The sequence below is a fragment of the Triticum aestivum genome, chromosome 2B (assembly GCF_018294505.1).
Source record: "Triticum aestivum cultivar Chinese Spring chromosome 2B, IWGSC CS RefSeq v2.1, whole genome shotgun sequence".
Taxonomy (NCBI): domain Eukaryota; kingdom Viridiplantae; phylum Streptophyta; class Magnoliopsida; order Poales; family Poaceae; genus Triticum; species Triticum aestivum.
In genome coordinates, this window is record NC_057798.1 from 8,674,847 (window position 1) to 8,689,674 (window position 14,828).

Here is a 14,828-nt window from a genome sequence, read left to right on the forward strand (position 1 = left end):
AAACCCAATCTTACTCGTACCATAAGATGGCTTCTCCAAACCCTCGATGGTCAATTTTAATCACATGGAGATGTTGATGATGATCCATAATCTACCCTACCCTTTGGTGAAGGCCTTGGCATCGAAGGTGCGTTAATACATTGTGACAGAGGCATGATTTTTCTTGGAACTTTTTCGTGTTAAGATCAAGCTTGATGTCTCGAAGCCACTCAAGAACCATATATCCATCTTTTTAGGCGAAAAGTGGGAGATTTTCATGATGAATTATGAGAGGCTGTCGGATCGGTGTGTCGTGTGTGGGATGCTTAGGAATGTGTATAAAGGGCATGGTAATGGGCCTCCACCGTTCTTCAGGCTCGTCTTCAACAATTTATGAGTGGACTAGAGTTTTAGGGTAGCTGGGAGACCTTCTGGTGGAGGAGGGCATAGAAGAGGCCTTGCTTGTGGTGGTGGTCGAACCGGTCGCTCTAGCCAGCCAAACCAAGATGGTGAGTTTGAAGATGAGGATTTGGATGCAGAGGAGGAGGATGCTAATGCGAATATGGATGACAGTGATGATAACAGTAAGAGGGTAGATAGGCCAAAGATGATCTTGCACCTCCGCCAAGGGCCCTTTCTATTCCATCAAGTCCACCTTGGAAGCAAGCTCCTAATAGATCTCTCGAAAGGTGGGCTCCTTCGAGAGGTGCCGCTACATGCAATGACTCTTCGATATTGAAAACTAGATGATACCCAGCGCGTTGATGGGGGAATCAATTGCAAGATATTTCAATTAAATTTGATTGTGTGGAATATAAATATTTATATTAATAACACATGAACCAAAATTTAAAATACATGTAACTTATTATATTTGATTATGTCTAGTTGTAAAATATTTATTGAATTTAAGTAGAATAATGGAATAAAAAAAACTCCCATGCATGGATGCATGTGGTGGTGGATCTTCCATGGTTGCATATTGAAGTAGGCCTTATCTCATCCATAATTGTATGGTAATTTGGCATACTTGTATGTTGAGATAAATATGTTAGTGGGAACGATTCTCTTAGGTATATATAGAGGATGATGCGGTGCGGACAACGTTACGACAGCTCGGGAGTTTAATGACCTTAATTAGTGTTGCACTATGCCCCATTTGTCCTCTATATTTCTAAATTTCATATAGGGAAGGCACGAGTTGAGAATCTTAAAGGTAGACTAGGCCTTTATAGAAGTTTTGTTGTTGCTAGTTCTTGTAGAAGTGGTGTAGTTGGTATTTTTCGGGACCATGAAATAAAGTTGGAAGTTAAGGGCTCATCTAAGTATTACACTGATCGTGTTGTTTCTGCTCTTGGTGATGATCCATGGAGAATGACTAGTGTGTATAGGGAGGTGCGGGTGCAAGACTGCTATAAATGGATCTTCCTTTTCTCTACCGATTTTCATCCCCAAAAGGATTCCAATCTCTCAACTTAGTCGCCTTCGGTCCAGTCCTAAGGTTAGATCTACTACCACAAGGCCTAGCTACAAGAACCATATGATAGGTGCTCATGTTGAGTCAGATCTTCAACACCTATTTTTTTTTGTTCTAGCTCTCCCCAGCGCTAGGGTGGGTCTTCCACCGTGAATCTACCTCCGAAGGGCCTGATGGGCAAAATAGAGAAAGTGGTGACTGGACCGCTCGGCCAAGAACTAACAACTTGCCCCCCCCCCCCCCCCCCCCTCTCAGAAATGCACGAAGTAGAAAATCAGTTTGCCCCTCCCCCAGCAATGAAATAACCCACACGCACGGGAGGTCCTATTTACCATGTAATGCATCCAAGGACGACCAAATGTGCACGCCCCAGAATGCTCGCTTAGCTTGGCCATCTAGTCGCCCTTTTGGACTCGGGCCATCCGAAGAAGTCAAGGAAAATAACAAAGAGAAAGGAACACAAAAAATAGAGAGACTATTTAAAATGTTTCCATCAAATAATATTTAACAACACGTTTGACTTGGGAAAGTCGTGACCCATGGCGTTCATGAATCCAATCAGGCCGAGACGTGTACGTTCATGGCATTACGCTTCGCGGTTTCAGAGACCAACACGTACAGGAAAAAGGGTTACTCAACTCAAATAAAGCCACCGTCGAGTTGCCAACACTATGTACTCACCAACCTAACAAAACCACAGATCGATCGATGATGGCAGCTGATATCGAGACGGGATCACAGGACGCCGCCGGCAACGACGTCAGGAGCGCGTACGCCGAGCTGCTGCGCAGGCGCAGATTCCTGTGGCGGCTGACTCTGCTCGAAGTCGTCTTGATCCTCGGCATCGGAGCGCTCATGGCGTGCATCGAGCCGTCCACCGCCGGGCCCAAGGTGTACCTCGCCTCCCGCGTCGTCGGATATGCCGGCCATGTCGTCGCCGTGTGCTGGGGACTCTTCATCGTTTACCAATGGACCCTGTCTGCTAAAGAACTCCAGAGGATCCTAGACTCTATCAAGTAAATGTGTATTCTAGTTCTAGTACGTAGTACTTTCATGTCGATCATGCATGTACGTGTGGTGTGGTGTTGATCACAGTGGCGGAGCTGCTTCGCTTGGGGCTGTGCTATGTTGAGTGATAAACTTCTATGATTTTCTACACTTTGTATAAAAAAATTACAAGGGAAGTTGTTTCTAGGCCTTGGGGCTATAGCCCTAGCTGCCCCAGGCCTGTCTCCGTCATGGTTGATCATGCATGTGCTATTCTGTTGTCTGAAGACGTTCTTTGGTCTGTAGTTTAAACGTACCTACTCCCTCCGGGTGGGTTTATAATCAAGCATGAGTTTTTAGGTCTTCCATTTGACCAATAAACATGTACAATCTGTCACAAAAATTATATGGTTAGAAACTATATATATACTTCCTCTGTCTTAAAATGTAAAATTGACACTATTGCTCTTACATTTTGAGATAGAGGGGGTACATTTAACAACAAATCTAATGTATATTTTTTAACAATATAATCCACGCTTTCCTAGTCAAAATGCAGACCTAAAATCCCATCTCCGATTTGTAGGTCTGTTTGGTTCCTGCCCACTCCCGCGTCACCGAATCAGGGGCAGCCAAAATATTGGCGCTGGTTTTGCCCGCCCATGATTTAGCGTCAGAATAGCTGAAGAGAGCCATGGTGGGCTTGGGTGTGCCAAAAAGTTGGATGCCATCCAAACATCCATCCTTTGGTCAACCCCAATTTTTTCGCATGGCAGGCGATGATTGCAATCCAAACAGCCCCATAAACCCATCCGGAGGGAGTAGTTAGAATAGAGTGATTGTTTTATTTTGCCACGTCCCCGAGAGAAAATAAACTACTGTACACTCGACCAAGTAGGTAGAAGATTCGATTGTCTTCTCATGTGTAGGTCAAATGATACAGCATAGGACAGGTTGTGAGATCCACTACAAACTTGGAGAATCACCCCCAGGGTGATTGATAACCCACAAGTATAGGAAATCGTAACGGTTTTCGAGGATAGAGTATTCAACCCAAATTTATAGATTCGACACAAGGGGAGCCAAAGAATATTTGCAAGTATTAGTAGTTGATTTTTTCAATTCAACCACACCTGGAGATTAAATATCTGCAGCACAGTGATCAGTAGCACAGTAATATGATAGTTTTGATAGCAGTGGTAACAATAACAGTAACAATAATGGTAACAATGATAGCAATGATTTTATAGCAAGTGTAACAGTAACAACAGCAGTAGTAACTTAGCAAGAACAATATGTGAAAGACTCGTAGGCATAGAATTCGTTGGATGATATTCATCATATAACAGTCATAACCTAGGGCGACACAGAACTAGCTCCAGTTCATAAATACTCCCTCTGTAAACTAATATAAGAGCGTTTAGATCACTATTTTAGTATTCTAAACGCTCTTATATTAGTTTACGGAGGGAGTATAATGTAGGCATGTATTCCGTAAATAGTCATACATGCTTATGAAAAAGAACTTGCATGGCATCTTTTGTCCTACCCTCCCGTGGTAGCGGGGTCCATAAGGAAACTAAAGGATATTAAGGCCTCCTTTTAATAGAGAACCGGAACAAAGCATTAACACACAGTGAATACATAAACTCCTCAAACTACGGTCATCATCGAAAAGTATCCCAATTACTGTCACCCTGGGGTTTACGGATCATAACACTTAGCAGGTGCATATGACTAGCAATATCGGATCTACAACATAGATATAATGGTGAAAACATAAACGGTTCAGATATGAAATCATGGCACTCAGGCCCTAGTGACAAGTATTAAGCATAGCAAAGTCATAGCAACATCAATCTCAGAACATAGTGGATATTACGGACCAAGCCCTAACAAAACTAACTCGATTACATGATGAATCTCATCCAACTCCTCACCGACCAGCGAGCCTACAAAGGAATTACTCACTCCCGGTGGGGAGCATCATGGAATTGGCGATGAAGGAGGGTTGGTGATGATGAAGACCGAAGATTACCCTCTCTGGAGCCCCAAACGGACGCTAGATCTGGCCTCCCTATGAAGAACGGGTGGTGGCAGCGGCTCCGTATCGTGAAACGCGATGAAACTTCCTCTGCTATTTTTTCTCCAAAAATAAGAATTTATAGTGCTGGAATTAGGGTTAGGGGAGCCACGAGGGCCCCACAACCCACCAGAGCGCGCCTGGATGGGATGGCGCACCCTGGTGTATCTTAGCCAGCCAGGGCACCCCCTCCGGTGGTTCTTGGTTCCTATATTTTTCTTTTATTCTGAAATAAATCTCTAAAAAGTTTCGTCCAATTCCGAGAACTTTTATTTCTGCACAAAAACAAAACCATGGTATTTCTGCTGAAAATAGCGCCAGTCCGGGTTAGTTTTATTCAAATCATGCAAATTAGAGTACAAAACAAGAGCAAAAGAGTTAGGAAAAGTAGATAGTACGGAGACGTATCCACTCCCCCAAGTTTAACTCATTTCTTGTCCTCAAGCAATTGAGTTGACAAACTGAAAGTGATAAAGAAAAACTTTTACGAACTTTTTTGTTCTTGTTTACATATATATGCTTAAGTAGCACCAAGGTTTTCAGCAAAGATCATGACTAACCATGTCAACAATAACTCTTAGAAAATATATTAACTCATATCAATGACATAATCAACTAGCGAGCCATAATAAGATATTTCAAATGCCAACACTTTGTCAAAACAATCATGATATTATATGACAACAGTAGTATCTCGCTAGCCATTTCTGAGACCGCAAAACATAAATGTAAAGCACCTCCAAAGTTGAAGCAGCGACTAAACATTGTAATTCATGGTAGAAAAGATCCAGTCATGATGCATTCAACATTATCTATACACAATGCATGAGGATGACAATGGTGCTCTCAGGTCTGGCGCTTGTTTGAGAAGGTGATGACTCAACATAAAAGTAAATAGATAGTCCCTTCGCAGAGGGAAGCAGTGAATTACAGAGGTGCCAGAGCTCAAAGCTTAAATCAGAGATCAATATAATTTTGGGAGGTGCACCCTTCCTTTCAACGTTACGACCACGAGTTATCAATATCTTCCATGCTAAACACATTAGCGGTGGTTCCCAGGCGATAAAAGTGAAGGTTTACTCCCCCTCCACCAACAAACACACTCCACTGCTAGCCGAATCCATGGGTACCGTCCATACCAACAACATCCTGGGGGAGTTTTGTTTAATTATTTGCAATTTTTGATTTGGAGACTGGGAATCCCTATTACCGCCCCTCTCGTGCAAGGACGAGCGAATAAACACTCATCCTGAGAATAACCAGCTTAGCATGGAAGATACCGACCACCCCCTGTCGCTCCATGAGCGGTCCAGGCACACAAAACATATGTTCATTTGAAAATTTAGAGGTGGCACATGCAAATTTAATTGGAACGGCAGGGTAATACCGCATATAGGTAGATATGGTAGACTCATTTGGAATAACTTTGATTTAAGGATTTTGATGCACAAGCAGTATTGTACATGCGAAGGCTAGCAAATAGGTTGAGGAGTGGCCTGCTAGAGAGCGAAAACGGTCATGAACATGCGTTATGCATAATCAACATTGAATACTAGCATGAGTAGGATATGAACACCATGAACATAAATATCGAGAGGCTATGTTGGTTATGATTCAACTACATGTGTGAACATGTGCCATGTCAAGCCACTTGAAACATTCAGATGAGGATATCATATCATCATACTACATCACAATCATTTTAATGCATGTTGACATCCAAGATAAATCATTATCCACTCCTAGTTACTTAAGCATGGCTTGAGAAACTACAATCTCTAATTGTCATTGCAAACATGTCTGATCATAATATATTGAATCATGGATACTAGCTTAAACATATTTACAAAAACAAAAACAACTTGAGTTCATACCCGCTTCTCTCTGCCACAGTCACTTCATCAAACATCGTCATTATTACGTTTCACTTGCACGATCAAATGATATGAAAATAATAATAGTGCAAGAATGTCGTGGACTAAGCTGGGATTTGCAATCATTTTATTCAAAAGGAGAAGACTAGGCAATTTGGGCTCTTCGTTAGATCAACAATAATGCATATGAGAGCCACTCAATATTTTCAACGTGGTCTTCTTCTTGCTACGACTCAACAAAAAGAAAAGAATTTCAGAGAAACACACTGAAATATTTTTGGAGTTTTTAGTTTTTCTGGAAGAAAGCAAATTGAAGAAGGAAAAACAAAAAATAAGAAAAACGGTTTACACGGGGAAGCTCCCAACAAGCAAAAGAAGAATCGAGAAATATTTTTGGGTTTTCTTTTAATACTACAACTAATGAAACTTGAGAGAAAAACTGAAAAGAAGTAAGAAATAATTTTGGATTTTCTCAAACACACAAGAAGAAAGCAAAAATATAAATCTAGCATGGATAATACAATGAAAAAGTATGGACACTAACAACTAGAATGAAATGTGTGAACATGAATATAATGTCAATGGAAATAAATGGAAATACGTGCTCCCCCAAACTCAAAAGCTTAGGCTTTTGGCCTAGCTTGGTAATCACCATCTGTAGCCTGGTTAATAGTCTGAGTGATAGCCCATGGAGGCTCTTCGTGCAGCCTCCTCAGCCCGTCGGGCAGCTTCGACCTCCGCATTGTATGCGCTGGCCTCGCTCTCAAGAACGTAGTATCTTCTCTTACTGTGATAATCAAAGAGAGCAGGTGCAGGCAAAACAACAGGTACAATGGGATCTTTATTGAACCTCAAGTTGTAAGTATAATTAGTGATTGTGCCCTTAAGGAACTTATAACGTTTAATGGCCTCAAAGTCTAAGTACTGAGTGTAGGGAACATAGTAATTTCAAAAAAATTCCTATGCACACGCAAGATCATGGTGATGCATAGCAACGAGAGGGGAAAGTGTGTCCACGTACCCTCGTAGACCGAAAGCGGAAGCATTAGCACAACGTGGTTGATGTAGTCGTACGTCTTCACGATCCAACCGATCAAGTACCGAACGCACGACACCTCCGAGTTCTGCACACGTTCAACTCGATGACGTCCCTCGAACTCCGATCCAGCCGAGCTTTGAGGGAGAGTTCCATCAGCACGACGACATGGTGACGATGATGATGTTCTACCGACGCAGGGCTTCGCCTAAGCACCACTATGATATTATCGAGGTGGATTATGGTGGACGGGGCACCTCACACGTCTAAGAGATCCAAGGGATCAATTGTTGTGTCTCCAAGGGGTGCCTCCCTCCCCGTACATAAAGGAGTGGAGGAGGGGGAGGGGGTCGGCCACCCTAGGCGCATCCCATGAGGAGTCCTACTCCCACCGGGAGTAGGACTCCCCCTTCCATGTCGGAGTAGGAGAGGAGAGGGAAGGAGAGAGAGGGGGAAGGAAAGGGGGGCGCCCCCCTCCTTGTCCAATTCAGACTAGGGGGAAGGGGGCGCGCGGCTGCCCTAGGCCACCCCTCCTCTTCTCCACTATGGCCCAATAGGCCCAATAGTCTCCCCGGGGGGTTCCGGTAACCCCCCGGTACTCCGGTATATGCCCGATACTCCCCGAAACCATTCCGGTGTCCGAACATAGTCGTCCAATATATTGATCTTTACGTCTCGACCATTTCGAGACTCCTCGTCATGCCCATGATCACATCCGGGACTCCGAACTACCTTCGGTACACCAAAACACATAAACTCATAATATAACCGTCATCGAACTTTAAGTGTGCGGACCCTACGGGTTCGAGAACTATGTAGACATGACCGAGACACATCTCCGGTCAATAACCAATAGCGGAACCTGGATGCTCATATTGGCTCCCACATATTCTACGAAGATATTTATCGGTCAAACCGCATAACAACATGCGTTATTCCCTTTGTCATCGGTATGTTACTTGCCCGAGATTTGATCGTCGGTGTCTCAATACCTAGTTCAATCTTGTTACCGGCAAGTCTCTTTACTCGTTACGTAATGCATCATCCCATAACTAACTCATTAGCTACATTGCTTGCAAGTATTGTAGTGATGTGCATTACCGAGAGGTCCCAGAGATACCTCTTCGACAATCGGAGTGAAAAATTCTAATCTCGAAATACGTCAACTCAACAAGTACCTTCGGAGACACCTGTAGAGCACCTTTCTAATCACCCAGTTGCGTTGTGACGTTTGGTAGCACACAAAGTGTTCCTCCGGTAAGCGAGAGTTACATAATCTCATAGTCATAGGAACATGTATAAGTCATGAAGAAAGCAATAATAACATATTAAACGATCAAGTGCTAAGCTAACAAAATGGGTCAAGTCAATCACATCATTCTTCTAATGATGTGATCCCACTGATCAAATGATAACTCATATCCATGGTTAGTAAACTCAACCATGTTTGATCAATGAGCTAGTCAAGTAGAGGCATACTAGTGACACTATGTTTGTCTATGTATTCACACATGTATTATGTTTCCGGTTAATACAATTCTAGCATGAATAATAAACATTTATCATGAGATGAGGAAATAAATAATAACTTTATTATTGCCTCTAAGGCATATTTCCTTCAGTCTCCCACTTGCACTAGAGTCAATAATCTAGATTACACAGTAATGATTCTAACACCCATGGAGCCTTGGTGCTGATCATGTTTTACTCGTGGAAGAGGCTTAGTCAACGATTCTGCAACATTCAGATCCGTAGGTATCTTGCAAATCTCTATGTCTCCCACCTGGACTTGGTCCCGGATGGAATTGAAGCGTCTCTTGATGTGCTTCGTTCTCTTGTGAAATCTGGATTCCTTTGCCAAGGCAATTGCACCAGTATTGTCACAAAAGATTTCCATTGGACCCGATGCACTAGGTATGACACCTAGGTCGGATATGAACTCCTTCATTTGCTGCTTCTGAAGCAGCTATGTACTCCGCTTCACATGTAGATCCCGCCACGACGCTTTGTTTAGAACTACACCAACTGACAGCTCCACCGTTCAATATAAAGACGTATCCGGTTTGCAATTTAGAATCGTCTGGATCAGTGTCAAAGCTTGCATCGACGTAACCATTTACAACTAGCTCTTTATCACCTCCATAAACGAGAAACATATCCTTAGTCTTTTTCAGGTATTTCAGAATGTTCTTGACCGCTGTCCAGTGATCCACTCCTGGATAACTTTGGTACCTCCCTGCTAAACTAATAGCAAGGCACACATCAGGTCTGCTACACAGCATTGCATACATGATAGAGCCTATGGCTGAAGCATAGGCAACATCTTTCATTTTCTCTCTATCTTCTGTAGTGGTCGGGCATTGAGTCTGACTCAATTTCACACCTTGTATTACAGGCAACAACCCTTTCTTTGCTTGATCCATTTTGAACTTTTTCAAAACTTTATCAAGGTATGTACTTTGTGAAAGTCCAATTAAGCGTCTTGATCTATCTCTATAGATCTTGATGCCCAATATATAAGCAGCTTCACCGAGGTCTTTCATTGAAAAACTTTTATTCAAGTATCCTTTTATGCTATCCAGAAATTCTATATCATTTCCAATCAACAATATGTCGTCCACATAAAATATTAGAAATGCTACAGAGCTCCCACTCACTTTCTTGTAAATACAGGCTTCTCCAAAAGTCTGTATAAAACCATATGCTTTGATCACACTATCAAAGCGTTTATTCCAACTCCGAGAGGCTTGCACCAGTCCATAAATGGATCGCTGGAGCTTGCACACTTTGTTAGCATCTTTTGGATCGACAAAACCTTCTGGTTACATCATATACAACTCTTCTTCCAGAAATCCATTCAGGAATGCAGTTTTTACATCCATTTGCCAAATTTCAGAATCATAAAATGCAGCAATTGCTAACATGATTCGGATAGACTTAAGCATCGCTACGGGTGAGAAAGTCTCATCGTAGTCAACCCCTTGAACTTGTCGAAAACCTTTCGCAGCAAGTCGAGCTTTGTAGACAGTAACATTACAATCAACGTCAGTCTTCTTCTTGAAGATCCATTTATTCTCGATGGCTTGCCGATCATCGGGCAAGTCAACCAAAGTCCATACTTTGTTCTCATATATGGATCCCATCTCAGATTTCATGGCCTCAAGCCATTTTGCGGAATCTGGGCTCATCATCGCTTCCTCATAGTTCGTAGGTTCGCCATGGTCAAGTAACATGACCTCCAGAATAGGATTGTCGTACCACTCTGGTGCAGATCTTACTCTGGTTGACCTAAGAGGTTCGGTAGTAACTTGATCTGAAGTTTCATGATCAATATCATTAGCTTCCTCAGTAATTGGTGTAGTCGTCATAGGAACCGGTTTCTGTGATGAACTAATTTCCAATAAGGAGCAGGTACAGTTCCCTCATCAAGTTCTACTTTCCTCCCACTCACTTCTTTCGAGAGAAACTCCTTTTCTAGAAAGGATCCATTCTTGGCAACGAATGTCTTGCTCGGATCTGTAATAGAAGGTGTACCCAATAGTTTCCTTTGGGTATCCTATGAAGACACATTTCTCCGATTTGGGTTCGAGCTTATCAGGTTGAAGCTTTTTCACATAAGCATCGCAGCCCAAAACTTTAAGAAACGAGAACTTTGGTTTCTTGCCAAACCACAGTTCATAAGGCGTCGTCTCAACGGATTTTGATGGTGCCCTATTTAACATGAATGCAGCTGTCTCTAAAGCATAACCCCGAAATGATAGCGGTAAATCAGTAAGAGACATCATAGACCGCACCATATCTAGTAAAGTACGATTACGACGTTCGGACACACCATTACGTTGTGGTGTTGCGGGTGGCGTGAGTTGTGAAACTATTCCGCATTGTTTCAAATGTAGACCAAACTCGTAACTCAAATATTCTCCTCCATGATCAGATCGTAGAAATTTTATTTTCTTGTTACGATGATTTTCAACTTCACTCTGAAATTCTTTGAACTTTTCAAATGTTTCAGACTTATGTTTCATTAAGTAGATATACCCATATCTGCTTAAATCATCTATGAAGGTGAGAAAATAACGATACCCGCCGCGAGCCTCAACATTCATTGGACCGCATACATTAGGATGTATGATCTCCAACAAATCAGTTGCTCGCTCCATAGTTCCGGAGAACGGCGTTTTAGTCATCTTGCCCATGAGGCATGGTTCGCAAGTACCAAGTGATTCATAATCAAGTGATTCCAAAAGTACATCAGTATGGAGTTTCTTCATGCGCTTTACACCAATATAACCCAAACGGCAGTGCCACAAATATGTTGCACTATCATTATCAACTCTGCATCTTTTGGCTTCAACATTATGAACATGTGTATCACTACTATCGAGATTCAAAAAATAGACCACTCATCAAGGGTGCATGACCATAAAAGTTATTACTCATATAAATAGAACAACCATTATTCTCAGATTTAAATGAATAACCGTCTCGCATCAAACAAGATCCAGATATAGTGTTCTTTAAACTCGTTACTGAAGAAATTATTATGCTCAAATTGCATAGACATAAAGCTTCTAATGTTGTTTTCAATTTCTTCCAACCTTCTAAGGTGAGGATCAACGCTTTTTTGCAAAGCCATCCAAGCAAACAGGCACACTAACGCCTAAAAGCACAAGAAGAAAACGAAAAGAGGCGAAGGGGAAAGAGGCGAAGAAAAGGCAAAGGTTTTTGAAATTCGTTTTAGAGGTGGGGGAGAGGAAAATGAGAGGCGAATGGCAAATAATGTAATACGAGGGAGAAGAGATTGTGATGGGTACTTGGTATGTCTTGACTTGAGCGTAGATCTTCCCGGCAACGGCACCAGAAATCCTTCTTGCTACCTCTTGAGCATGCGTTGGTTTTCCCTTGAAGAGGAAAGGGTGATGCAGCAAAGTAGCGTAAGTATTTCCCTTGGTTTTTGAGAACCAAGGTATCAATCCAGTAGGAGACTACACGCAAATCGCCTAGTACCTGCACAAACAATCAAGAACCTTGCAACCAACGTGATAAAGGGGTTGTCAATCCCTTCACGGCCACTCGCAAAAGTGAGATCTAATAAAGATAGTAAAGTAAATATTTTTGGTATTTTTGTTGTATAGATTGGAAAATAAAGATTGCAAAATAAAATAGGAAACTAGAATTGTAGATCGGAAACTTATATGATGGAAAACAGAAGACTATATGATGGAAAATAGACCTGGGGGCCATAGGTTTCACTAGTGGCTTCTCTCAAGATAGCATATATTACGGTGGGTGAACAAATTACTGCCGAGCAATTGATAAAAAAGCGCATAGTTATGATAATATCTAGGCAATGATCATGAACATAGGCATCACGTCCGTGTCAAGTAGACCGAAACGATTCTGCATCTACTAATATTACTCCACACATCGACGCTATCCAGCATGCATCTAGATTATTAAGTTCATAAGAACAGAGAAACACATTAAGCAAGATGACATGATGTAGAGGGATAAATTCAAGCAATATGATATAAACCCCATCTTTTTATCCTCGATGGAAACAATACAATATGTTCCTTGCTGCCCCTGCTGTCATTGGGAAAGGACACCGCAAGATTGAACCCAAAGCTAAGCACTTCCCCCATTGCAAGAAAGATCAATCTAGTAGGCCAAACTAAACCGATAATTCGAGGAGACTTGCAAAGATATCAAATCATGCATATAAGAATTCAGAGAAGAACCAAATATTATTCATAGATAAACTTGATCAGAAATCCACAATTCATCGGATCTCGGCAAACACACTGCAAAAAGATATTACATCGATAGATCTCCAAGAACATCAAGGAGAACTTTGTATTTATAATCAAAGAGAGAGAAGAAGCCATCTAGCTAATAACTACGGATCCAAAGGTCTGTGGTAAACTACTCACACATCATCGGAGAGGCTAAGGTGTTGATGTAGAAGCCCTCCGTGATCGATTCCCCCTCTGACGGAGCACCGAAAAAGGCCCCAAGATGGGATCTCACAGGTACAGAAGGTTGCCGTGGAGGAAAATTGGTTTCGTGGCTCCCCCTGATGTTTTTAGGGTATAAGAGTATATATAGGCGGAAGAAAAAGGTCGGTGGAGCTCCATGGGGACCACGAGGGTGGGGCCACGCCTACCCCCCTGGGTGCGCCCTCCTACCTCGTGGCCGCCTCGCGGTGTTACAGACTTCAACTCCAAGTCTTCTCGATTGCGTTTGTTCCAAGAAAGATCCTCGCGAAGGTTTCGTTCCATTTGGTATTCCTTTTCTGCAAAACACTAAAATAGGCACACAAAAAACAGAAACTGGCACTGGGCCTTCGGTTAATAGGTTAGTCCCAAAATAATATAAAAGAGCATATTGAAGCCCATTAAACATCCAAAACAGATAATATAATAGCATGGAACAATCAAAAATTATAGATATGTTGGAGACGTATTAGTCTCCCACAGATTGATAAACCTGAGGTCATCCACTTGAGGGAAAATTGCTACTGCCCTACAAAACTCTGCGCTCGGAGGACAAACACGAGTCTACAAGAATAAAGTTGCGTAGTAGACATCAAGCTCTTTAGATCTTGCAACTGAATCTTTTAGTTTCTTGTTTTATCACTAGTTTAGTTTATAAAAATAAAACTACAAAAAAATGAAATTGAGGTGGTCTCATATTGTTCATCTTTATAATGTCTTTCTTGAAATGATGGAAAGGAAAATTTGCTCAATTGATAGAAGAAGAATTCAATAAATGTTTGGCATAAAAACTTCGAATGATGAGCGTGATTGCAATGTTACTAGTATGAATTCTTTGAATGTCCATGATGCTAATGATATGCAAATCCATGATATTGGGGATGCTATGTTTGATCAACATGATATTTTAGTCCCCCAAGTTTTGATGAGAAAATTTGTTATGATGAAAGCATGCCTCTTATTTATGATTATTATATTGATGAAAGTGGGTTTGGAAGAGTGTCAACTTTAGATAATATTTATCCCACTATTTTGGAGGGTGTTAAATCCTATTATAATGATAAAAGTGGATTTGGAGAGGTCATGACTTTATTTAGTAATGATTCCACTATTTCGGAAGAGGTTTCAATTGACTATGATGAGAACAAAGTTGCTACGTATGATGATTATTGTGATGATACTTATGTTATAAAAATTAGTGATAATTATTGTCATAATTTTTAATATCCTTTTACTAAACATTGATATTTTAATGTGGAACCAATTTATAGCATTCGAGTTTCATATGATATTCCCACTATTGTGAATGAGAATAAAATTTCTTATATAGAGAGTAACAAATTTTCTATGCTTTTGGATCATGAAAAGAATGCTTTATGTGATGGTAATATTGATA